Source organism: Pinus tabuliformis, chromosome 8, assembly GCF_031772625.1.
Source record: "Pinus tabuliformis cultivar Carrire ecotype Pingquan chromosome 8, CPIR1, whole genome shotgun sequence".
Taxonomy (NCBI): domain Eukaryota; kingdom Viridiplantae; phylum Streptophyta; class Pinopsida; order Pinales; family Pinaceae; genus Pinus; species Pinus tabuliformis.
This window is the reverse complement of record NC_142294.1, coordinates 1,580,174,199-1,580,198,469: the sequence shown is the minus strand read 5'-3', so window position 1 is coordinate 1,580,198,469 and position 24,271 is coordinate 1,580,174,199. Positions and strand designations below refer to the sequence as shown.

At 39.9% G+C, this 24,271-nt stretch overlaps 1 long non-coding RNA gene and 1 pseudogene across 1 annotated transcript; both read right to left on the bottom strand.

The window, feature by feature from the left end:
* Window positions 1-14,065: 14,065 nt before the first annotated feature.
* On the bottom strand, window positions 14,066-15,944 carry LOC149242079 (protein ASPARTIC PROTEASE IN GUARD CELL 2-like; annotated as a pseudogene).
* A 142-nt stretch (window positions 15,945-16,086) lies between these two features.
* Window positions 16,087-21,058, bottom strand: LOC149242078 (uncharacterized). The gene is made up of 4 exons (XR_016246624.1): window positions 20,725-21,058; window positions 18,378-18,522; window positions 16,630-18,225; window positions 16,087-16,407 (listed from the first exon to the last, which is right to left on the bottom strand). It is a non-coding gene; the product is annotated as an uncharacterized LOC149242078 (long non-coding RNA).
* Between the last annotated feature and the right edge of the window lie 3,213 nt (window positions 21,059-24,271).

Genomic DNA, 24,271 nt, shown 5'->3' with positions numbered 1-24,271 from the left:
TATTTTTATTAATAATATTTTATAATACAACTTATTTTAAAAATACTAATTATAAAAATAAAAATAAATTAATAATATTATTGTTCTCTTTGTGGCCAAAAAATGTGAACAACGACGTTGTTTTTTTTTTTTTTTACAATGTCGGCTACTCATATATTAGAAAAACTTTCTGAAAAAAGAGCTAGTACATAGCGAGGGAAAGAATGAGAACTGAGGCACAAAATCGGGTACGCAGACCCATTATCCTCATAGTTTCTCTTAATTGAACACAATACAGTAAACAAGCGGCTGTACTGCCTTACATAGGAACCTCCTAACCAAGCAAATTTGCAATGCATGAAATCAAGGGTAGTGTTGTGTGACCGAGTCCTCCTTCCGGGCGCTGGCTCTAGTCGAATTTTCTGCCTGTTGGCTCTCAGTGAGGGTGCGCAGATGGTCTATAACCGCCTCCATGTGGATACAGCGATCTTTTAAGTCTTCAATCTCCCTTTTTCTTTTTTCCAACTTCTTTCTTTTGGAATTCCTATCCGCGTGGTAGTCCTCTGTTAATTCCTTCACCTGAGCTTTCAGACTGTTGATCATAATGGTGTGTGCCATACACATATTGCATTCTTTGTTATTGAAAATGTTCCCCAATGGATCTTTATTCTGGGCCTGGTTGGAGGGCTGGCCTTGCTGTCCCGCCATTGTAATGGCCTGAGGAATAAGAGGTGAGTGCGTGCTATTGAAGAGGGAACCTGAGACAGCCTTGGAGGGCGCAGGACCGCTGAGAAGCTGAGGATTTAGGAGAAGACGATAGGGCCTCTCAACCTTCTGGAGGTCTCTGCTGGAGGAACAAGAACCACTGTTAAATAAAAACAAAATCACATAAAACTGGTACTGTCTTACCCCTGGTTCTGGACGGATGACAAGAATCCTTGAAGAGGAGAGAGCTTCCGAACTACACCAAGGATTTGAAAGGGCAGTAGAGACTCGATCACTGACTGAGGAAAGGTTATGGAGCTGTCCACTATTTGTAGATGAAGGGAGGTTCCTCGCGCGGGTGAATCGGGACTGAGTAGGCTCGAGGATAGGAGGAAAACGATCAAGGGCCATGATTACCCTTTTGACTGTCTGAGTACGAGAAGTATGGGCTTTGCTGAAGACGCAGAGAGAGCCTGCCTTGGAAGGACGAGATGTCACGCGTGCTATGGGGACGATGAGAGATTTAGAGGCCCGAGATCGAGAGGATCTGTCATTAAGCCAGTTTGTGCAGCTTTGAGATATGGAGAAAGATACGATAAGATGGCTCGGATGCCTGAAATGACTTCTCCCCTGATAAGGGGCGGCGGAGGGCTTATGGTTACGGGATATCCTTGACATAGAATGAATTATTCTCCCTGACCTGACCGAGACTCCTTCTGACCGCTTGATTTGCTTGCTGGTCTGCCTCCTTGTTGAAATTCCTGAGGATGTGTCTGAAAGTAACTTCTCCTAACGCTCTAACATTCTCCATGATTCGATTCTTGATATTGTTGAGGGCCAGATGTTTGAATTCTCTCCCTGTGCTCATGGCAGCGATTACTATAGCTGAATCTCCTAATATGAGAAGGTTCTGAAGGCCGAGATTCTTTGAAATGAGAGAGCCCAAAAGGAGACCATAGGCCTCTGCTTTGTTATTGGGCATTTGGCCTAATCCCCATTCAAAGGATACCATAGTGTTCCCCTGTAAATCCTTTATGATCCCACCGGCCCCAGCTTGACCCGGGTTCTTTTTTGAGGCCCCATCGAAATACAGGATAGGCCTTTTTTGATTTCTTATCCAATTACTAATTTCCTCTTCGGTGCCACGAAGCTTCCAATTTTGACTGCCCTTCCTTTCTCTGATACCAGCACATGGACTTGGTGTAAGGTTGAATTTTCCCAGCCATTCCTTGAGCCTCTCATCCTCGACCTCCATGTCTTTCTTAGATACCCCTATTGCTTCGAAAGACTCAGCAATGAGGGCAATGGATTTAGCCACAATGCCTGTAATGGTAGGCTTTTGGTTATTGAAAATGCACTTATTACGTGCAATCCAGATTTGCCAACTCAGATTAGCAGGGATGTTGTTCCATATCTTGTGCACTATGTGATTGCCTTTTTTGGGTTGATGGAGTCTTTTGTCCCATTTTTTATGGAGGGTCGAGATCTGAGGAGGAAGGGCTTCTGAAGAGATAGCACCAGAGAGGAGATGCCAACAAGCTTTAGAAATCGGGCACTCAACGAAGAGATGAGTGATGGTTTCTTCTGCTGATTTACATAAACAACACATAGAAGGCCCCTGGATACCTCGCTTTCTGAGGTTCTCAGCAGTTAGAATTTTGCCGTGAAGAAGAGTCCAATTGAATAATTTGACCTTGGGGAGGCATTCAGGGCGCCATGCAGCTTTGTACAGGGACCAATTGTTTACCACTGAGATGTCCTGGAGGGCTTTGTAGCCTTCTTTGACTGAGTAATTGCTCCCATTTGGATCCCAAACGAACTTGTCTTCTTTCCCTCTATTAGTGGGCGCTGAGCCACTGAGGGAGCTTTTGAGCTCGTCCCAAAGATTGGCTAAGTTCATTGGGAGATTGGGGAGGGACCAGCTAGCCCAGCAATCATGATCCCATAAAGAGATGTCGGAGAGAGAATTGAAATTCGAATCAGCCATCCACCGTTGGAGGGGAAACAGATGACGAAGTGTATCTCTGGCCTGTGACCCCATTATTCTATCTCTCCAGATACTTATTTCGCTGCCATTCCCAGGAGCTCTAGAGATGAAAGGTTTGCAAAGGGGGAGCGATTTCTTGATAAGGTTCCAAGTCGGAGTGCCTTGTCTTTCTATAATGTTTTCTGATAGGATATTGCTGTTTGGACCGTTCAAGTATTTCTTCTTTATTATGGTAGTCCACCATGCATCTCTTTCGTTTAGAATCCTCCAGATAAGTTTGAAGCCCAATGCGAGGTTTGCTAGCCTAGGAACCCTTATTCCTAGCCCGCCCTTTTCCACTGGAAGGATCACCTTATCCCATTTGACCAAACTGAACTTCTTAGTATTCTGCTTGCCACCTTGCCACAGAAAGCTTCGGATTATTAACTCCATGTGTTTATGGGTGCTTGCCGGGGCTAGAGCGATAGCGAACTGATAAATGGGAAGAGAGGCGAGGATGGACTTGATTAGAATCGATCTACCTGCTAAGTTTAACCAGTGCACTCCCCAACTTTGCAATTTGCCTCTGAGTTTTTCGATGATCTTGACCCAAATCCCTGATTTGATTGTCTCTTTTGCCAGGGGGAGCCCCAGATACATGAAATGGGACCAGTTTAGCTGAGCTGGAATTTCCATGATGAGGGAAATGCGCTGTAAGATATGATTAGGAATGTTCCAGGCGTATAACATACATTTATTATTGTTGAGTTTGCCACCTGAGGCAAGAAGAAAGAGGTCCAAGACTTTTTTGAATCTTCTCGCCATTATGCAAGAGGCACCTCCTATAAGGAGGGTATCATCCGCAAACAGAGAGTGATTAATTCCTTTCGACCCTCTGACAATTTCAATCCCTGTTATTTCTCTTTTCCTCCTCAAATTTTCCAGCTTCGAGCTTAGAGCTTCCGCCATGAGAATGTAAAGGAAGGGAGAGAGCGGGCACCCTTGCCTCAGGCCCCTCGAGCTTTTGAAAGCTTTGCTGGGTCTTCCATTGATGAGGGGGGCTGTCCAATTGCCCGATATGCACTCCAGCACCCTGCTTATAAAGAGCTCGGATATGCCCATCTTTTCAAGGACAGCCTGAAGAAAAGAGTGGTTAACTCGATCGAAAGCATTGGCCATGTCCAGCTTCATTATCATACCCTTTTCTTTCCTAGAGATACTGCTTTGAATAGCCTCTTGAATGAGAATTACATTGTCAGTGATTTGCCTCTTCGGGACAAAACCCCCTTGGTTCTCAGAGATGAGAGTGGGGAGAATGGATTTGAGCCTGTTAGCAAGGATCTTAGTTATGATTTTGTAGGAGACATTACAGAGGGAGATAGGGCGAAAGCGGTTAAAGGAGAGAGGGTTGGGGTCTTTGGGGATTAAAGCTAGGAAGGAGGATTTCATTCCACCACCCATCTTGCCTTTTTGGAAGAAATTTCTTACTGTTCTGATATAGTCCTTTTTGATGATGTCCCAATGTGTCTTGTAGAAGTCCACAGTGAAACCATCAGGTCCCGGGGCCTTGTCTGAGGCCATGTTGCGGATTGTTTGCTCGATCTCTTCTTCAGTAATCTCTTTATCCAGCTCAGAGTTTTGGTCCTCAGAGATTTTGCAGTCCATCGTGTCAAGGATTTCCATGCCATCACTACTTTGCTGGTCCGCAGTGAGGAGTTCTTGGAAGTGAGCGGACGCAGCCTCCATGATTTCCTTTTGCTCTTTTATTTCTACTCCATCCACTGTTATTTTGTCTATGTTGTTACCCGCTCTCCTCATTTTCAGATTGTTGTGAAAAAAGGAGGTGTTCCTATCTCCCGACTTGAGCCATAGACACCTTGACTTTTGTCTTTGTTCCTCTTCTTCTTTTCTGTTCAGCTTGTACAGTTCCTTTTGAAGTTCCATCTCTTTGATTTGCTCCTCTTCCGTGTCTTGTCTGCTATCTTTCTCTTGGTCCCACTGCGTTAGCTTTGCTTGGAGCGCTGATTTGTTTCGATTCTCTGCTACTGCCTTGCTTTTGGCCCAATGTTTTATGGCCCAACGCAGGATCTTTATTTTGGATTCCCAAACATAGTGCGGGGATCCTCTGATCTCTATTGACCACTGCTCTTTAATCAGAGCTCGGAAGTCTTCCTGGTTATCCCACGCTTTGTTGTATCTGAATGGGAGCGGTCCCAAGTTTGCTCCTTTATCCAATTTAAGTGCTACAGGCTTATGGTCTGAGAAATATCCTTGGATAATGAGGCTTTTGATGCATGCAAATTTAGCCACTATTCTATCTTGGACTAGGATACGATCCAATCTTTCTTTGATGTTGTTTCGACCTGCTCTCTTGTTGGACCAGGTAAAGCGCCCATTTTGAGGAGGGAAGTCCACTAAATTGTGGTTTAGAATGATTTCTTCGAGGGCTTCCCTTGAGGGATCTGCCAAGAAGTTTCCCCCCATCTTTTCTTCAGCATTTCGTATTAGATTCAGGTCTCCCCCTAGAAAAATGCTTCGACCTTGTGTCCCCTGGAGGTCTGCCGCAATTGACTTCCAGCAAGCATCTTTGTCCCGGAAATGGGGAGGGGCGTAGACATTATAGATAGTGTAATCTTCTGTCCCTGCTGTGTTTTGTATATCTGAACGGATCCACCAGTTGCTTTGTCTTTGATTTAAAAGGTTCCATTTTTGTTTGTTCCAGATGGTCCCTATACCACCTGAGGCGCCAGATGCGCTTACTGCAATTCCTTCATAGGCTCTGCTATTCTTTAGGCAGTTCTTGAAGTCCTGCTCATTAATTTTGGTCTCCTGGAGGAGGAGGATGTCAGGGTGTTCTGATTTAAGAAGATCGCGGACTGCATTGACCTTGAGGGAGGAGCCCATCCCCCTACAGTTCCAAGAGACCAGATTCATCACTTGTTTGTTTTGGTGTGGGAACCTCCTTTCTCTTTCCCTTTCTCTCCATTTCCTTTCGTCTTGTCCAGATAGGTGTCCATTGGTTGTTGAATCCCTGTTGTCATTTCTTTTGCTGCCGTCTCATCCCTTATCTCCTTATTTGATTTCCTTCCGACTTTTCTTGGTGGTTCTACAGATGTGTTGCTTTCCTTGGACTTGTTCCGGGTTAATATTCTCTCTATTGTGTGGGGAGGGGAGGAAGGCGGGGGGGGGGGAGGCGGGGGTGACAGGGGGGGCTCTCGGGGAGGGGGGGGGGGAAGGAGGATCAACCTCAGATAGGGTTTCGAATTGGTTGGAGGATGAGGGAATAGTCGGGCCTGACGGAGAAGGGGGGAGGGGGGAGACTATAGGGTTTTTGCTGTTTCCATTTGGAGGGTTGGGCCTCTTCTTTTTGACAGTTTCCCAGGCTTCCTCTGCTGTTTCAGGGTTAGAATCAGAAACATTTGCATTTGCTTTACTACATCTATTGGCGAAATGTCCATATTCATGACATACCTTGCATTTGAAAGGAAGCTGTTCATAATCGACTTGCTGAAGGTGCGTCCATTGATCGACTCTGAGTTTGATGGCTTCTGGTAGTCCCTTTCCTAGATCCACTTCTACACAGATTCTTGCACATGCATGCATGTTCTCCTTAGGTTCCGATCTGTCAATATACTTCCCTATTCCATTTCCAATTGCCTTCACTGATTCATCTCCCCAGCAATGAAGGGGCAGATGCGGGAGCCGGACCCAAACGGGAACCGCGTTGGGGACGTCCATCTCCGGATCGAAGTCAGGAGTCCACCTGTTCAGGTAAAGGCCTCTTGTGTCCATAAAGTATGGGCCATTCCTGAAGATTAGGTTTCGATCTTCCATTGTTTCGAAGAGGAAGGTGAAGAACCCTCTTCCGCAGAAGCGAATCGCGATCTTGCCTTGCACGATTGAGTTCCAGTTTCTTTCCACCCATCGCTGAACTGTGCGAGGGGAGGGCCATAAACCCGTGAACTGACCAACTAAACCTCTATCGGCTAGAGCTACCGCCGCCCTCCTGGGAAGGGCAGGGGGGAGCGGGATTTCAGGGATCTCATCCATTTTTTTCACGAAGCGAGAAGTAACGGGCCTGATCCTTTCCGAAGAGTTCTCCTGGGTTAGGGAAGCGAAAGATTTCATTAGTTCATCCGGGTCCGGTCCTGAAGGGCCCGAGGCCGCCATGGTCGGGAATCTGTCAGAGCCCAGAGCGACCTAGCAGCAAACGCTGCTAGGCGCAGAAGCGAGGCAGGGCGAGGCGAGATCAGGAGAGGCGGGGGGGGGGGTAAGAGAAGGGGAGAATACACGGGGATAAGGAAAAGGGGAGGAACGGGCACGGGGGGCAGGAGGCCCGATCGCTGAGAGCGCAGGCCTTGCAGCCTCGGCGTGAAGGTCAGGTCAGGAGGCGGCCATGGCAGGGAAGCGCGAAATTGAATGATATCCTTTGCTTTTACAATCATGAGTCTGAACAACGACGTTGTTAGGGGAAGCTACAGTGGATAATGTCCACAAGAATGCCAATCCGGGCCACACCTCCAGACAACGCACTGCACAGAATTGTGGCGATTTTTGCACATTTACCATAATTTCACCATTGATACAAACTCCAAATAATCTTGGCATCACGATTAGTGCGCTAATTAACAAATAACTCTTCTGCTTACATGTCCAATTCCATTCAAAATCTGTGACATGAAATTTCTCAGCAAACAAATCTAGGGTTCCTGGAGTAAATTCTCTGCACAGAATTCCCTGAAATTGCCCCGCCCTATCGATCAGACAGTTTATTCAATGCATATTTGGCGGCGGCGAGTTGAATCTGCCATGAATTACATTCAAAATCTGTGACATGAAATTTATCAGCAAACAAATCTAGGGTTCCTGGAGTAAATTCTCTTCACAGAATTCCCTGAAATTGCTCCGCCCTATCGAGCAGACAGTTTATTCAACGCATATTTGGCGGCGGCGAGTTGAATCTGCCATGAATTCCATTCAAAATCTGTGACATGAAATTTCTCAGCAAACAAATCTAGAGTTCCTGGAGTAAATTCTCAGAATTCCCTGAAATTGCCCCGCCCTATCGATCAGACAGTTTATTCAACGCATATTTGGCGGCGGCGAGTTGAATCTTCCATCGGGAAGACGCAAACGGAAGGCGTTCTCCATATTTGGCGGCACACAGGGAGCTCTGTAGTTGCAGAGGTCAAAATGCCGATTCCGCACTGAATAAGTTATCTGTGGAGAAATTGTTGCTGTATAACCCTTTGGCAGATAGGTCATGGTGTATAACTGATCTCGAGAGAAGTTATGAGGAGATAGCTTCTTTGCATCTAATGGTAACTTATCTACTGATACGTCATAACCTGAAAAGTATATTGAAAACTTATCATCAGAAAAGTACTTATATTCTGATAACTTATTATCAACCCATAACTTATCGTTGATAAGCTATTACCCATAAGTGACCTGAAATAACTTATCTTGCTATAACTTATCAACATATCAGTGATGATAAGAACGTATATTCAGATAAGTTCTAACTAATAAGTTATCAACCCAGAACTTATCTGTTGATAAGCTCTTACCGATATGTTACCTGAGATAATTTATGTTGCTATAGCTTCTCTCCAAAGAACTTATCAACATATCAGTTATCTGAAAATGACTTATCAGAAGATACGCTATCAACTTACAAATGATAAGTTATTTCGTCGCAGATAAGGGCTCAGTATAACTTATCCACTATCAGATAGATTATACGCTCATAACTTCTCACTAGATAAATTATCACCACATAACTTATCAGAAGATAAGTTCTTAATGGATAAGTTATCAGGCAGAGGGGTTATCTTCTAATAACTTATTGGCCAGATCGGCTCACGGGAAGTTGAATTCGGCGTACGAAATAATATTTCCCACATTGAAATAAAATATTTGTTCTTGAAAATTTGAACATTCCTCTGATTTCCGCTCGCAGGCGGAAAAAATCTGTTCCTGAGAGGCTGCCAAGTGTCGACAATTTGTGCCTAGATCTGGAATCTGCCACGTGACTTAAATCTGAGGAAAAGATCTAATACCTGAGGCTGCCACGTGTCATGAATCTGACGGCCATATCTGGTGGCTGGGGCCACCACGTGTCATGAATCTAGTAGCTGAAGGTTGGCACGTGTCGTGATCTCCAAATCTGGCGACTTAGAGGACAACACGTGTCGTGATCTCCAAATCTGGCGACTTAGAGGACAACACGTGTCATGAATATGATGGCCAGATCTGGTGGCTGTGAGGCCGCCACGTGTCATGGATCTGATGGCGAGATCTAGTGGTTGAGATGCTGCCATGTGTCGCAAACTACGGCCAGATCTGGCGGCTGAGAGAATGCCATGTGTCTCCAGTTCGAGGGCCATATCTGGCGGTTGATACGCTGCCAAATGTCGCAAATCTAACGACCAAATCGGGCGGTTGATACCCCGCCACATGTCCGCCAGTCAAATCTGGCGGCTGATATTTCGCCACGTGTCAAAAATCCTAGGGTCAGATCTAGCCGCTGAGAGGCCGCCACGTACACAAATCCTAGGATCAGATCTAGGCACTGAGAGTCCGCCACGTGTCATAAACCTGAGAGCCAAATCTGGTGGCTGATATTTCGCCACGTGTCATAAATCTGATGACTAGATCTGGCGGCTGAGAGGAAGCCACGTGTCGACATCGATGGCTAGATCTGAGGCGCTGGATGTTGCCACGTGTCGTAAATCAGACGGCCAGATCTAGCTGTTGAGAGCCCACCACGTGTTGCCAATCCCCCACCATATCTTTCAAAATATTAACTACCTTCCAAACTTATAATGATTACCCAACTACATTTAAAATAAGTAACCACTTCCCAAAATCTATAATGATTCCCTAACTAAATTTAAAACAATTAACCCCCTAGCTAAATCTATAATAATTCTGCAGCTAAATCTCTATCCATCAATCTTCAAAAGGCCATGCAATTAGCTTCCCCTTAACCATTAAGAAACCCCCCAACAACAAATTCATTAAAGAATTATAACCACTTCCTTTTGGATTCCTCCATAAGATCAATGTAGAGATAACTAATCCAAATCCCTTAAAACTTCATGCAAAGCATGATCGATCCGTAGAACCATTGAGTTAATTAAACATTAATGATTTAGCAAGTTAAGAGCTAAAGGAGTTTAAATCCCATGAATTCATGTTACAATGGTGCTATATTAAGTGGCATTGTATTATGTGACATCAACAAATATTAAGCACTATTTAGTAAGCCAATCATTAATGCTTAATATTTTCCACATGACACATGGTGCTCAACATTTATCATTTGATAAGCCAATCATTATTGCTTAATATTTTCCATATGACACATGGTTCTCAACATTTACTATGTGACTCCTAAATTTAAAATGGATTTGATCTACTATATGACACATGGTGTTTAACATTTACCATGTGACACCTAAATTTAAGATCATGACAACTACCTCTTTTAAAGCATGATCAACGCTTCCAATGCATAGAATCATTTAAGTAATTGAACATTAATGTTTCTGTATGTTAAGAACTAAAGGGGTTTAAATGTCATAAATTCTTGTCCTAGTGGTGCTATATGATGTGACACTTTACACACATTTATATGAATAAGTTGAGAAAGGGGTATGTTATAGTGAGCCCCACCTTTTCGTTTAATGTACTTTCACAGTAACGAAGAAATAAAAAACAATGGGTGTCTTCTCCTCTCCAACTATGAGATTGACACTTAAATGGGTGAGCCTAGGCATATCCCTTCTCCTCCTTCAATGGGGCACCCCAACCGTTGATGCACATGAAGGCATTATGTATGGAGAGGGCCTGTAACAAAATTGACAACCCTGCAATCTGCAACGTCTGTCTCAGTGCCAAGACTACGAGGAGCGCTAGAGAGAGCAACTATCAGAGAGATGTTGTGGGGAATTGGAAAAAATGTCTCCACAATGTCGATGCTGAGCCATACAAGTACTCAATCAATCTGAATCATCTATATATAAGTCCATATATCTATCTATATGTGGGCCATATCTCACGAATCTGTGGGCCATATCTCTCGACTGAGAAACTGCTGAGAGATCTGTATGGGATACATATCTCTTTTAAATCAACTAGGAGAGATAGTTAAAAATAAAAAATAAAAAAAAATAAAGAGTTTACAATTTAGGGTCTTTTCTTTTAAATTATGATGCTTCATCGTAGAGGTAATGGGTGAGTGTGTTAGGTATTAGTTGATGAATTAATTATGAGATATTAAAAAATGTGAACATAAACTATGAAATCTCCCTTTTTCAATAAATTTTTTTTTAATATAACATAGCATATTATATATATAAAACTTTAAATATATTTAATATATCATAGCATATTATATATTTCAAACTTTATGAAATTTTTTTATAACTTTATGCAAAGTCCTTTGCATTAAAATAATATCTCATATTAAATTCATTATTTGTAAATTTTATTAAAAATCACAAAATAATGAATTTGTTTAAGCTTTTGAATTTTAAGAAATTAAATTGTAAAGTATTTAAGTAAATATTTTTTTGCATTAACTTAGTATTTTATAACTTTATGGAAAGTCCTTTACATTAAAATAATATCTCGTCTTAAATTCATTATTTATGAATTGATACCAATTATAAAGTAATGAATCAATTTATAAAGTTAAGTGGACTAAACATTTCGAATTTTAAGAAATTAAATTGTGAAGTATTTAAGTATTTTACTTTTCTTTTTCAATTATATATATATATATATATATAATTTTTTTTCATTTTTTCAGATTTTTTTTAGAGTCTTAAATAAAATCACTAATTATTTTAATAATACATTTTGGTCCAAAATATCCTCAAAACATATGAAGGTCTTCTTTTTACAAATCAAAATCAAACTAATGAGAGGATGAATCAAAACAACGTAAGCATACAATGATATACATCTCATGAAGAGTGTCAAACATAAGAAGACATCAAAGGATAGGGTCTCCTATCGCAATTTGCCAAAACTGCTTGATCCTTTATCATGCAGGTTTTAGAGGTTAAAAAATATAACTAGTTTTTGTCTTCATAATTGTTATTGTACTCGTGACATTATGGATGTCTTATGCTACAAGAAAAATAATAAAGATAGTATTATTTTAAGCCTAGGTTTCATGCTCAATTTTGTTGGTCAACTAGGTCAAACATATTCTTCATGCTTCTAGGATTTGTCAAGTCAAAAGAATATTTTTCTTGAATCAAGAGTCTTTATTAAATGTATAAAACCTTATTGGGCAAGTTGTAACATCTAAAATATTGTTTTGAGTCTATAAAGTCCATATGAGCCTCCAAGCACAAGTTAGCCTCCTAGAAGAAGTCGGCCCTATCTGAGGTTATTCAACCTAATGAGAAGGCTATATATAAGAACTCAACCTCATTTGAGATACACTTCTCATGAGAAGGCTATATATAAGAACTCAACCTCATTTGAGATACACTTCTGCAGTTCAATCTCAAACAAGAAAAGGAAGACAAGTTGGAGCAAAGACCTAGAAGAATAAAAGCATTTCAAGGAGAAACCGGAATCTGATTTTTGTGCCACCTTTCTCTCACATGCGAAGGATCTAGGCCGAAATTACAGACCTAATTGCAGCTCTGAAACTTTGTTTCAAGAAGGTAAAGAGTTGAAGTCAAAAAATTTAGAAGCAAAGGAGCAAGCTAAAATGAAGGAAGGGTACCTAAATTTGACTTCTACTCACGTGTGATGCTAGGGTTTTTGCAGAGGGGCCAAGAGTTGCAAGATGATATTGTAAATTCGAGCTAGCAGCCGAAGTTAAGATTAGAAGTTGAAGTAGATTAGACTCTTATTGACTTCGCTGATTTTTGCCCTAATTGGAAGAGACTCTTAGAAGGCTGACTTGCTGCTTGGAAGACAACTTGGTCTAGGGATTTTGGTCTTGGTTTTTTCATTTGAAGATTCTAATAAAAAAGAGATTCTTTTGGAGCCTACTTCTCATGTCATTTGTCTTTATTGTTCATGTTCTTGGTAATTGTTTTGAAGCTAGCTAAAGATCACAAGCAATAATGAAGGATAAGGAGAATCAATTAAATAGTTACCCTACTACATTCTCCAACAAGATATACATTTAATTCATCTACTTTTCTCTATTTCCTATGTTAAGATAACTAATCGAAAATCTCCTCTATTTCCTATGTTAATAGGATAATTAATCCAAAATCTCCTAAAAAAACATCCGATCATCCTGTCTACTAACACTGATGAGCATGTACCCAAAACATGCATCTTTTGCTATTACACAAGATTCTATCTACTAACACTGATGAGCATGTAGACAAAACAGGCATCTTTTACTATTACACCAGATTCATATACGAAATTAATCAAACAAAAGATAATATACAAATATATATTTCAATATAGAAAGTATTTACCCAAAACATGTCGCTTTTGCTATTACACAACATTCATATACAAAATTGAATCAAACAAAAGACAGTAAACAACTACAAAATACCGGATCTATATCAAATCCCAAATTAAAATATGCATTTCAATAAAGAAAGTCGGTATATATATATCGATTTCCAAATTTAGTGTCATGTACACAAAATCTATATTTCAATATAAAAGGCCTAGATCTATATCGAATCCCAAATTAAAATATGTATTTCAATAAAGAAAGTCGGTATATATATCGATTCCCAAATTTAGTGTCACTACATTCTTATGTAAAAATGTACACAAAAATTACAGAATACAGTACACAACATTCATACACAAAATTGAATAAAGGTTTGTTTACAATTTATGTAAAAATGTACACAAAAATTACAGAATACAGTACACAACATTCATACACAAAATTGAATAAAGGTTTGTTTACAATTTTATGTATCAAACTGATATAATCAATATATGTGCCCTTCAGAATATCGCAAACAAACAGTCAACTGAAAGACAGATAAAAATTCCCATGACCATTTTACAAATATGCACCTCAATCATTACATTTTAGAAATAACTGGTTGATAACTCGACAGATCTTCCAAATATGGGAAAATGTGGCTGTAAATAATGAATCTATAAGATATAACTTGCACATTAACAACTGTCTTCTGTGCATTTGACAAGATGTTCAAATTTTGCATCGCTCATTACAAAACATGAACAAGTTCCTGCCGCATTATTCTACACAAAAAGGGGGAAAGCCTTGATCTTATTAGGTGGCTTGTGGCAATCTTTACGGCCCCAGCGGATCTGATTCTATCCTTGCAAAAAGATGTCTCCAATTATATTTATTTATGGCACCATTGTTCACTTCACTGCCAGTGGCAATCTTCACGGGCCCAGCAAATCTGATTCTATCCTTGCAAAAAGATGTCTCCAATTATATTTATGGCACCATTGTTCACTTCACTGCCACTGAGGATTCCCAGACAAACATTGCCTTCAGAACTGATGACCAAATAACCTTCTGGGGAATGTCAAACTGTCTGGTCTTAATAAGCCATGGGTTGCCCCCAAAACCCAGGGTTAATTGTTCACATCTGCTATAGGCCTGATATGATGTCTCGCCCGCCAACACAATGGTAAAGTTTTATCTGGCATATCCTGTACTAACCCCCCATCAAAATGGTTCTCTTTAACTGCTGAGACAAAAGCGAAGCAAGCTATATGTGTGAGATATGTAAAGGAGCTACCACTAGCAAAAACCACCCTCCTAGGTTGTTTTTTAGGTCATTAGAACCAAGAGGTCTGTTTCTGAGTTTCATATTTGCATTGCCCACGTGATATAATTTCATTTCAGGCTTGCCAAGCATGGGAACTCACGTCATTCCCCACCAAGCACAAGATCATTGCCAAAGAACATATACCCCCCCACCTCTTTCATCTCCAGTAATGCAACGACCAATCACATTCTTAATCAGACTTCGTTTGGCTAATTGTGATGGCAGACTAACCTGAGCACTGCTAAAGCCCAATAGTCCATCTGTCACTGCAGGTAAAACTGCAAAAGAACCCTGCTGGTCATATGCACATCCAAACAAAAAATTTGTTCGAGCTATAGAGCCATTTGTCAGTAACGCTCTAATATTGTCCCATTCTTAGTCAGGCTTTGATTAGCCAATTGTGATGGCAGACAAACCTGAGCACTGCTAAAGCCTAATACTCCATCGGTCACTGCAGGCGAAACTGCAAAAGAACCCTGCTGGTCATATGCACATCCAAACACAAAATTTGTTCGTCTAGAGTATCCATGATCAGCATACTCTATCTGACAGTCACACTGTTCAGAGGTACTCGTGCATTCATAGCTGTGACCTGCTTGCACATCCACACACATCGACTCCCTGCGGGATACAAGTTGGTTTTTCTGGGTTTGTACAGAGGTTGTGGTCCCTTGCCACTTCTGCAAGGAGCATCACACTGGATCCAAGTCAAATCACTCCCCGTATCAACATCAAGGTGGGTTCCCAGTGAGCATTGACACATAATAAAGTCCATCTGGATAGACATTGCCTTGGATTGTAAAAGCAATAGAAGAACTAGTAGAACTTGTAGGTGACACATTATTTCTGATGGTGTCTCTCTCCACAAACGCCCCATTTCAAAGCAGGTTTGTCCTTTGGATACAGAGTATACAAGCCAACTTTACTGTCATCCTCATCCTCGTTGGGACTGCTATCAAATCCAGAATAAGGCGTCCAATGTCAGATTGCCAGGGTCAGTGCAGCCACAAACAAGATAGCAGCAGGCCTTAATCAAACGCGCCCTCTACTCTTGCTGAGAAAGGGCCCCCTGGGATTTGGATTGGGTATCTGCTGCTGCTGAATTGAGCCTCCTCCTCTGACCATGAAAGCTGCACACAGTTTTTCCCTCATTTGGGTTGCCCGCTCTCTGGGATTTGGATTGGGTATCTGCTGCTGCTGCTGAACTGAACCTCCTCCTCCTCTAACCATGAAAGCTGCACACACAGTTTTTCCTTCATTTGGGTTGTCTGGGGCTGGCAGGATGGGCGCCAAGGAAATTATGACCACGCATTTCAATTCAGGCTGCATTGATGCAGTAACCATGGAGACCAGATACCAACTCGAGAATTTCTAGGTGTCCCATATGAAACAGGAGGAATTTGCAGATCGTTTCTTTCAGAATTTGTTAAAAGAAAAATGAGGAAACAATGCTGGAACTCCACTGAAGTCAGGCACATTTAGAAACTTGTTAAAACCATTTCCTCCCATGGAAGTCGGGCTGCTATTAAAACTGCCACATGACTCCTTCACCCAACCACTGATAACAGAGTTCATGTAACTGAAATACTCACCATCTTCATAATCCATATCAAATTAAAAATGTTCTGGCAAATGTTCCTCTTCTGAAGAAGGTTCTGAACTATTATCGTCTCCCTCAGATTTAATCACACATCTTTAGATCAACCTCCAACTTTACTTGACTAACAACAGTCATGTAAATCTCTTCAAGCTCACTGGATTCCTCCTCTACTCCATGAAACTCAGGACTCATCATCGCACTGATTTCTGCAAGACAAGACCGGCTTCAGCAACCTTTTCTAGGAAAATAGTGGACAGCATCAAAACCCTTAAGCCTCTCGTACCATGGGTTGTTGTCCTTTGTTGACAGACAGTTTTGTAATGTCAACAGTGTAACAGATAACTCAAGATGGATAAAACTAGAAAGACACTCTGCCAATACAATACTGAGTCCTGGCCAATTAAAAAGAAAGTCCCCTCAGGTTTACGATAGTGTAATTTTCGAGGAAAATGAGTTGGTTAAAAGCTGGGGCAAAAGCAAATGGCAAAAAGGACAAGCAACCATATTAACACAAAAGTGTATGCAGAAATACTCCCATATCACAAACGAAACGAGAAGCCCTTGCAAAAAAGTTGGCCATGCTATGAAGAATCGAAGATAGATAAAAAAAATACCTTGACAGTCCAGCATTTCCCTTCGCCGTTGTCAAATGCATCTATTAAACCGGTGTAGTTCCATTTCTATATTGTACATCGCGATTGTCAATATGTACAGTGTATCCTCTTACTAATCAGAAAAATGATCATATTCTGCCCTTGTCGAAGCATGGTAGACACATCCTGGGCTGTGACCTGCATTTGGAGATAAAACTGGGCTGTGACCTGCATAAGGAAGACTACATTTGGAAATAAAACTGGCTAATTTCTGGACAAAAGTGATAATTCCAATGGATTACATATTTCAAAATCTCATACAAGCCTCTCGTACTATGGGTAGCTCCCGTCTCAACATTTCTGCATCCTTGATGGCATCAAGGATACAAATATATTCCAATTCATCCTCTGAGAAGGGTATAGAAGCCTGAGGCCAATGTTGCCAGTCGCAGTAAGGATCCTCCAGATTTTCTGGGAGGCAAAGACCATGATATACGTGTATTATCAATGGCTTCTCCTCCAACTCAGGGATATCTTCGTATTCTTCACAAGAAGATTCTGCATGTCTGTCAGTATTAAGTATCCTATTATCTCGTATTTCAATCCTATGTACAGCAACCACTCGGAAACTAGATGTTCCATGGTCATTGGCATCACAATCGTGTGGGACAAACTGCTGAAACTAGGCAATCTTACTAATAGTTCGTCTCTTATTTCCTTTCTGACTTGTAGTCACTTTACATTAAAAATTGAATGTGTTATTTTCACAAGCACAGTACGGGGACCATTTTTTGCAAACCGATCATGATCTAGAAGATATGCTGCAACTTCTCTAATACATCTTTCTCCAACTCTAACGCATCTCTTTAAACCAGGTTGCCCCAGAACTTTGCAAACAAAGGCTTTTGGATTGTTGGGAACAAAGGTTTTATGATAGCAACACTTCCACCTCTGTAATTTCTGAAAAAGTAAGCCCCACACAGCCCACCTCGAATAGGGATTGGATCTTCACTACGGTACTCAAATCATTCTTCAACACTGTCACCAAATATGAGAGAACTTTCTTCAGTGGGTACATTCACGCTTCAAGGCCATCTGCATCTTCTTTTTAAGAGTGTACAGACCACACCTCGAATAGGGATTGGATCTTCACTACGGTACTCAAATCATTCTTCAACACTGTCACCAAATGTGAGAGAACTTTCTTCAGTGGGTACATTCAAGCTTCAAGGTCATCTGCATCTTCTTTTCAAGTGTGTACACATTGTCTTCTTTGTCCAGTGCACTGTTGAATACACTGCCCGTGCCTGTTAAGGCACCATCTAGAACAACAACAGCCATTTGTGTTTGTATCGGACTATCCTTGATGGAAGGCATAAATTATAATCTGCTTTCTTCAGAAAGCCAAAATTTCTCAACAGTGGATATCAACACCAAATTCCATCCTTGAGCATAAAACAGACCAGGAAATTATGCAACGAAGAACTATGAAAATCAATCAAACTTCACAACAAACATGGCTGTAATTCTGTTGCACATGTTCTCTCAAAGCCTTTACATTTGTAAAGTACTTCAAACAGCCAGGCTCACAGCAAACAACCTATACATATGTTGTAGCTGCATACAAGAAAAATTTGCAATTAATAAACAGACTACAAACCAAAAAATTGTTAAAATTATCAATAACATACTTTAGTAAATCTTTGAAAGTGGTTGAATTGACGCTTTATCCTCTACACGCATGTTTGGCTTTCATGAATCACATGTACCTTTTGATCTGTTGCTTCAATTGTTGACTCACAAACATCACAACAAACATGTATTTCTGTTGCACATGTTCTCTCAAAGCCTTTACATTTGTAAAGTACTTCAAACAGCCAAGCTCACAGCAAACAACCTGTACATATGTTGTAGCTGCAGACAAGAAACACTTGTCAATAATAAACAGATTCAAGTATTTTAGCTAGGAGAACAATGCTTCAAACATTTAAAGGAACCCTACAGCACAAGAATTAAGGAACCATACAGCACAAAAATTACCAGTGCAAGAAAAGCTTGGTGAAGTACATATATGTATCATCGATGCAAAGGTGAAAACAATATGACAACAATGATATCGTTTTGAAACAAACCTTGGCCACAGTTTACGTAACAACAGGTATATTATAAATGACATTTCATTTAGTACTAGATTTCAGGTATATTATAAATGACATTTCATTTAGTACTAGATTTCACCAAATATAGCCAGGGTTGTTGAACCACAATGCACAATCTCAGGTTTCAGATTTTACATCTTCAGATTGTTTCAAATAAAGTTCATCTTTCTTGTACATATAGTGATAAAATCATAGACACTAGATACATTCTTATTTCGTACAAGAGATTATTCATTATTTCCTTGCCATCATTATTTTTAACATTATTTCGTTCAAGAGATTATTTCCTTGCCATCATTATTTTCAATAAATATTGAAGTGAGAATACCTGCAACAAAGCCTCAGTGCAGGAAAGGAATTTCCTCATCCAATTTTTATTAAACCACGATGGTTGAAAGAGTCAAACGAAAATTTCAATGAGAAATAAGAAAAAGCAAAAATTTGAGCAAGTGATTTAATCTGGCACATTTGAAAATTTGAGAAAGCGGCTTAATCTAGCACAATGAAAAATTTGAGAAAGTGATTTAATCTGGCACATTGGTAAGTGTAATGAGAACATTATAAACCAGGGTGGTTGGACAAGTGGCCATCAGCAAGTGGTCACACCTATTATGTATATGAGAGGGTAAATATGTTTGGGACTTCCACCTCAAACCAGGATGACCAATTAGGGTGAAAAAACATGCACTTGACAATGATGAATCTTAACCAGTAAAGAAAGATCAGAAATTGTTTCACCCTCAGAAGCCAGAATGAGCTGCTAGAAGTCCCATTATTGTGTGGAGTGGCAAGATGGAAGAACCATAGCAAGTTCCAGGTAAATAAGGTGTTGAGAATGAAGAGAAAGCCATGGCTTCAATCTTCTAATGCATTTGTTTCTTTTGAGACTCACTTTCATCTCCTTACTGTCTAGTTAGAGACCTTGTCTTGGTTTTATCTAGTTTGTGTTCCTAGGTTTTTTTAGGCTTGGTCTCAAGAAAATTTAATGGGTGGACCTCCTAACTGAAGTCGATTGAATAATGGCAAAAAAATGTCTGTAGGATGTGGTCTGAGGCCTTGTCCCAAGACTGGACCTTTGTCTGTGAATTAAGCTGAGTTTACTATTTAGACCCTTCTGAAGTTGATTGAAGAATTGAAGAACAGCAAAAAGATGTATGTAGGATGAGGTCTAAAAGAAGTTATTGGAGTGAGGTTGAAGTCCATGCTTGTCTCTAAGAAAAGTTGGACACACTCTTTCCCAGAATTCTAGGAAGGCCAAATTTTTTCTGCTCATTTTATTGCCTTACTATGGTAAGTTCTTGTCAAACGTGCATTCCTGTACATTCCTGTATCATAGGGTGATGGAGGGAGTCCATGATGTTTTGGCTCCTTATCCAAGATTGAGAGGTGAAGTCTGAAGAAGAGAAGTGTATTTGGGAGTTGAAGAAGGATCTAATTGCCCTACTATGGTAAGTTCTTGTCAAACGTGCATTCCTTTGCATTCCTGTGCATTCCTCTATCATAGGGTGATGGAGGGAGTCCATGATATTTTTGGCTCCTTATCCAGGTGAAGTCTGAAGAAGAGAAGTGTATCTGGGAGTTGGAGAAGGATCTAAGTAACATGAGGCAACCATCTAAGTAAGATGAAGAAAGTTGGAGATGAGGGACAAATGCCTCATGTTTTAATGAAATTGTTGAGATTTAAATACAAATGAGAAACCCACACCCTCCAATGGCACAAAGTGCCCAATCCCCCTCCTAATTGTAAATCAAAACTAATATGTTTATAACTAGGCTTGAAAATTTTGTTTTGTTTCTTCCATATCTACAAATGCTACTCAATTAGAGGCAAGTTTTGCTGCTTAGCCTAAATTTACATGGACACAGATGATATAAGAAGCACCAAAAGAATTCAATTAAAACAACATAGAGCCATAAAATTATGTAACAATAAACAAATAAATTCTTGCATACATACCTCCTTCACCTGTGCTCATTACATCCATGATATCTTCACCTGCCTTACTTTCCCCATCCATTAAGTCCCAAACAAAAGCCATGAAACAAAAGTAAGAAATGCAAGAGAAAGAAAACACAAAAAACAAAACACCAAACCACAAATTCGCATGGCCATGCTCACAAATGCAACAAAAATACAACTATAATTGTACAAAAACAAAAGAACAAGAAGCAAAAGCAAAAGATACAAATAATCATAGCAAAAAGAAGCAAAAATAACAAAAACAAAATAAACAAAGAGATGTAATAGACATGGACTCTCCTCTACAAGCCCAAAATGCATCCATGGCCAATCAAGGACATCCTGCACACCAGAAAAATAGAGACGTATTAAATTGAGACCATCAAATCTTATTAGGAATATTAAATACACAGCAAATATCTTATGAGAATATGAAACAGAGGCCATCATGAGGAGGATTTCATAGAAAATCATGTGGATTGACCAAAAGAGAACTCACCTCTACCTCTACATCTTCATTATAATATAGTGTCTCTGACATAGATATTTCAATAGTTTCATCAATTTTCCTCCAAGTATTGAGATCATCAAATCTTATGAGGAATATTAAATACACAGCAAATATCTTATGAGAATATGAAACAGAGGCCATCATGAGGAGGATTTCGTAGAAAATCGTGTGGATTGACCAAAAGAGAACTCACCTCTACCTATACATCTTCATTATAATATAGTGTTTCTGACAGAGATATTTCAATAGTTTCATCAATTTTCCTCCATGCTACTTCCTCTGCATTGTGTTGCACTCAACATTTAAATAAATGATGAATAATGTAAGATGTTTCTAATTTAAATTAACATAAATAGAACCATACATACCACATGAGCGCCTTCACCCAGTACATTTACAGGATGTGCATTAGTCATAAATCCACAAACTAGGTTCACCCAGTACATTTACAGGATAGTCATAAATCCACAAACTAGGTTATTAAGACCTGTCTTAATTTCCCCACAAACAAAACCCAACAAAAACCATATCATAAAATATTAAATAGAGAACATAACCAAAAACAGATATTGAAATATGTAAAGAGAAATCTTAAACACTAGCCAAAATTCTTAAGCAAAACTAAGTACACTCTATACAAAGACCAAAAATCACAAACCTTAAATAGCTACGGAGGGAGGAGCATCATTATAATTGAAATGAACATTGCATAGTAAAGCATACAAGTGTTTTGCAATGAAAGAGAACTCACCATCTATCTATGCTTCTACCACACTAATTGCTCTCTCTCTAAATATTTCAGTAGCTTCATCAACTTCATCAACAATACTCCATGTATGATATATCTCTCTAGGTCTAGAATTGGGCTTGGTGTTCTTGATAATTTAAAAAAGGAAGATATTGTTCATTCATCACCTCAGTTGGGTGAGTTCTAGGTCAATTTGGAATCGGTACCTCCAAATAGATTTGAGTGTAAGGTGTTATTTTATTACATGGGGGTGGCTGTAGGATAATTTACATAAACCATGTAAGGCAAAATCTAGCATCATAATTTGTTTTGAACAGCCTAGAAGGGATGGCTTCATCTCTAGCACATATCTAACAACCCAAGGGCCAAAAGCCCTTTTACTTGCATTAGCATTAGTCTCTAATGGAAACCCTTTGTTTCTTTCTTGTTGGATATCATTTTAAGGTTTTTTTAAGGCTGCTATACGCCATTGCATGCCCTGATATTGAACATCACTCAAACCCTAACTTATAGCAACATTGTCACTGGTCTAACCTTATAGAGCTTGAACCCGAACTTTGAATATCTTGGTCATCTTAGGCCCCACCGAGGCCTCTACCTATCTCAAGACCTCCAAACAAAGTAATCTTAAGCCATTGTATTCTTCTCAGGACCTCCAAACAAAGTAATCTTAAGCCATGATATTAGAATAACTTGACTTGTAGGTGGCATAGGGAGGCCTCCCTTGCGATTGATATCCCACTAAACAACAAGATGAAGGTTGTTAAGTTAACAATGGAAACTCTTCCTCGTTGTTGCCATGGGGTTTGGCCCCTTCCCGATGAGTCCATTCACTTGAACTGCTAGATTGTGCAGCAACAAGCCCATGTAATACCTTTTTACACAAGCAAGAAGATCAACCTATTTGAGGAGATTAAAAGTGTCTAAAAGGAAAACATCTAGCATACCTTACCCACAGAATTGAAACAACAGATGGTTTGTTTATGTTGATTGAGTGCACCCATGGCTTCACGGTACATAGTTTATGCACATTGTTTATGTTAACTAGGGTGTTGGAATTTGGGTAGCTCAGAAGGTATTTCTAAGAGAAGGAAACCCATCAAAAGTGAGTTGGTTTGGAAGCACCAAGGAGGTCGAGAAAGGGCTACAGACCAAGCAGAGGGTTGGCGCAAGCCCTAACTGAGGCCACAGTTGTTTGAGAGAAGGCACAAGGCATTTGAGGGCTAGTTTAGTGTCTACCTGGAGTAGCCACAGACCTAGATTGAAGAACTGTGGCTATGTTCTACTGCAAACCATTCTTGTGCAAATACAAGCCAAAGAAGGAGAGTTGCAGATCCTCAAGGGTCATTGCAAATGGAAGGAGAGGAAGATTATGGTCTATTTCAGATTTGGATTCGTGCCCTAGGGAGGTCGAGCTTTTGTATGCCAGACGTGAGGTTAAAGGGTTGTCAAATTAAGGTTTCTCTGTTATTTTGAAGAGGGTAAACTTCAATTGTTTGTACCAGGAGGGGGTCGAAGCATTAGAGTTTGTTATAGGCAGGCCAAAAAGGCCTTGCGAGGCTAGACAATCCCTTAGATCAGGTTGCAGCCTATCCATACTAGGCTGCTGTTATGAATATAATTTATATAAAATAATAAAATTTATGTAAACAATAATAATCATAATAAGGTTAACTAAATAGTCATTAGTAATGAAAAGGCATGTCTTAAAAGACAACCATTCATGAAGAGGCACCTGCCTAGGTATATAAGAAGGTCTCATTGGTGACATTCATATCATCTCATCAATTCCTTATATAATATTCAATATACAATTACTTGTCCTACAATAGATGTTCTTGTCTTCGAAGTATTCTGAAGATTATTACTGCATATAAGAATTTTCTTTGTTATATTGATATCAGAGCATTCCTACAAGTATACAAACCTTGTTCGTTACATTGGTATCAAAGAATTCCTCCGAGTATACAAACTTTGTTCGTTATATTGGTATCAGAATTGTTCAATACTCTAGCCACTTAACTGTTACAGAGAACCAGTCCGATCTGGCATTTGGCCATCAACCTTGCGTCAACCTTGTTGTCATGAAAATTGAAAGTGTTTTGCTATAAAAGTTTTTGGACATTCTCCATTTTTCTGTCAAGCCTTTGTCCATTTAAAACAAAAAGAAAGTTATTATAGAGAGAATACATCTGAAAAAACAAAATATATATATATAGAAAAATAAAAAGAAAAAAAGCAGAATAAAGAAAACAAAAACAATAAAAAAAAAATTCAAAGAAAAT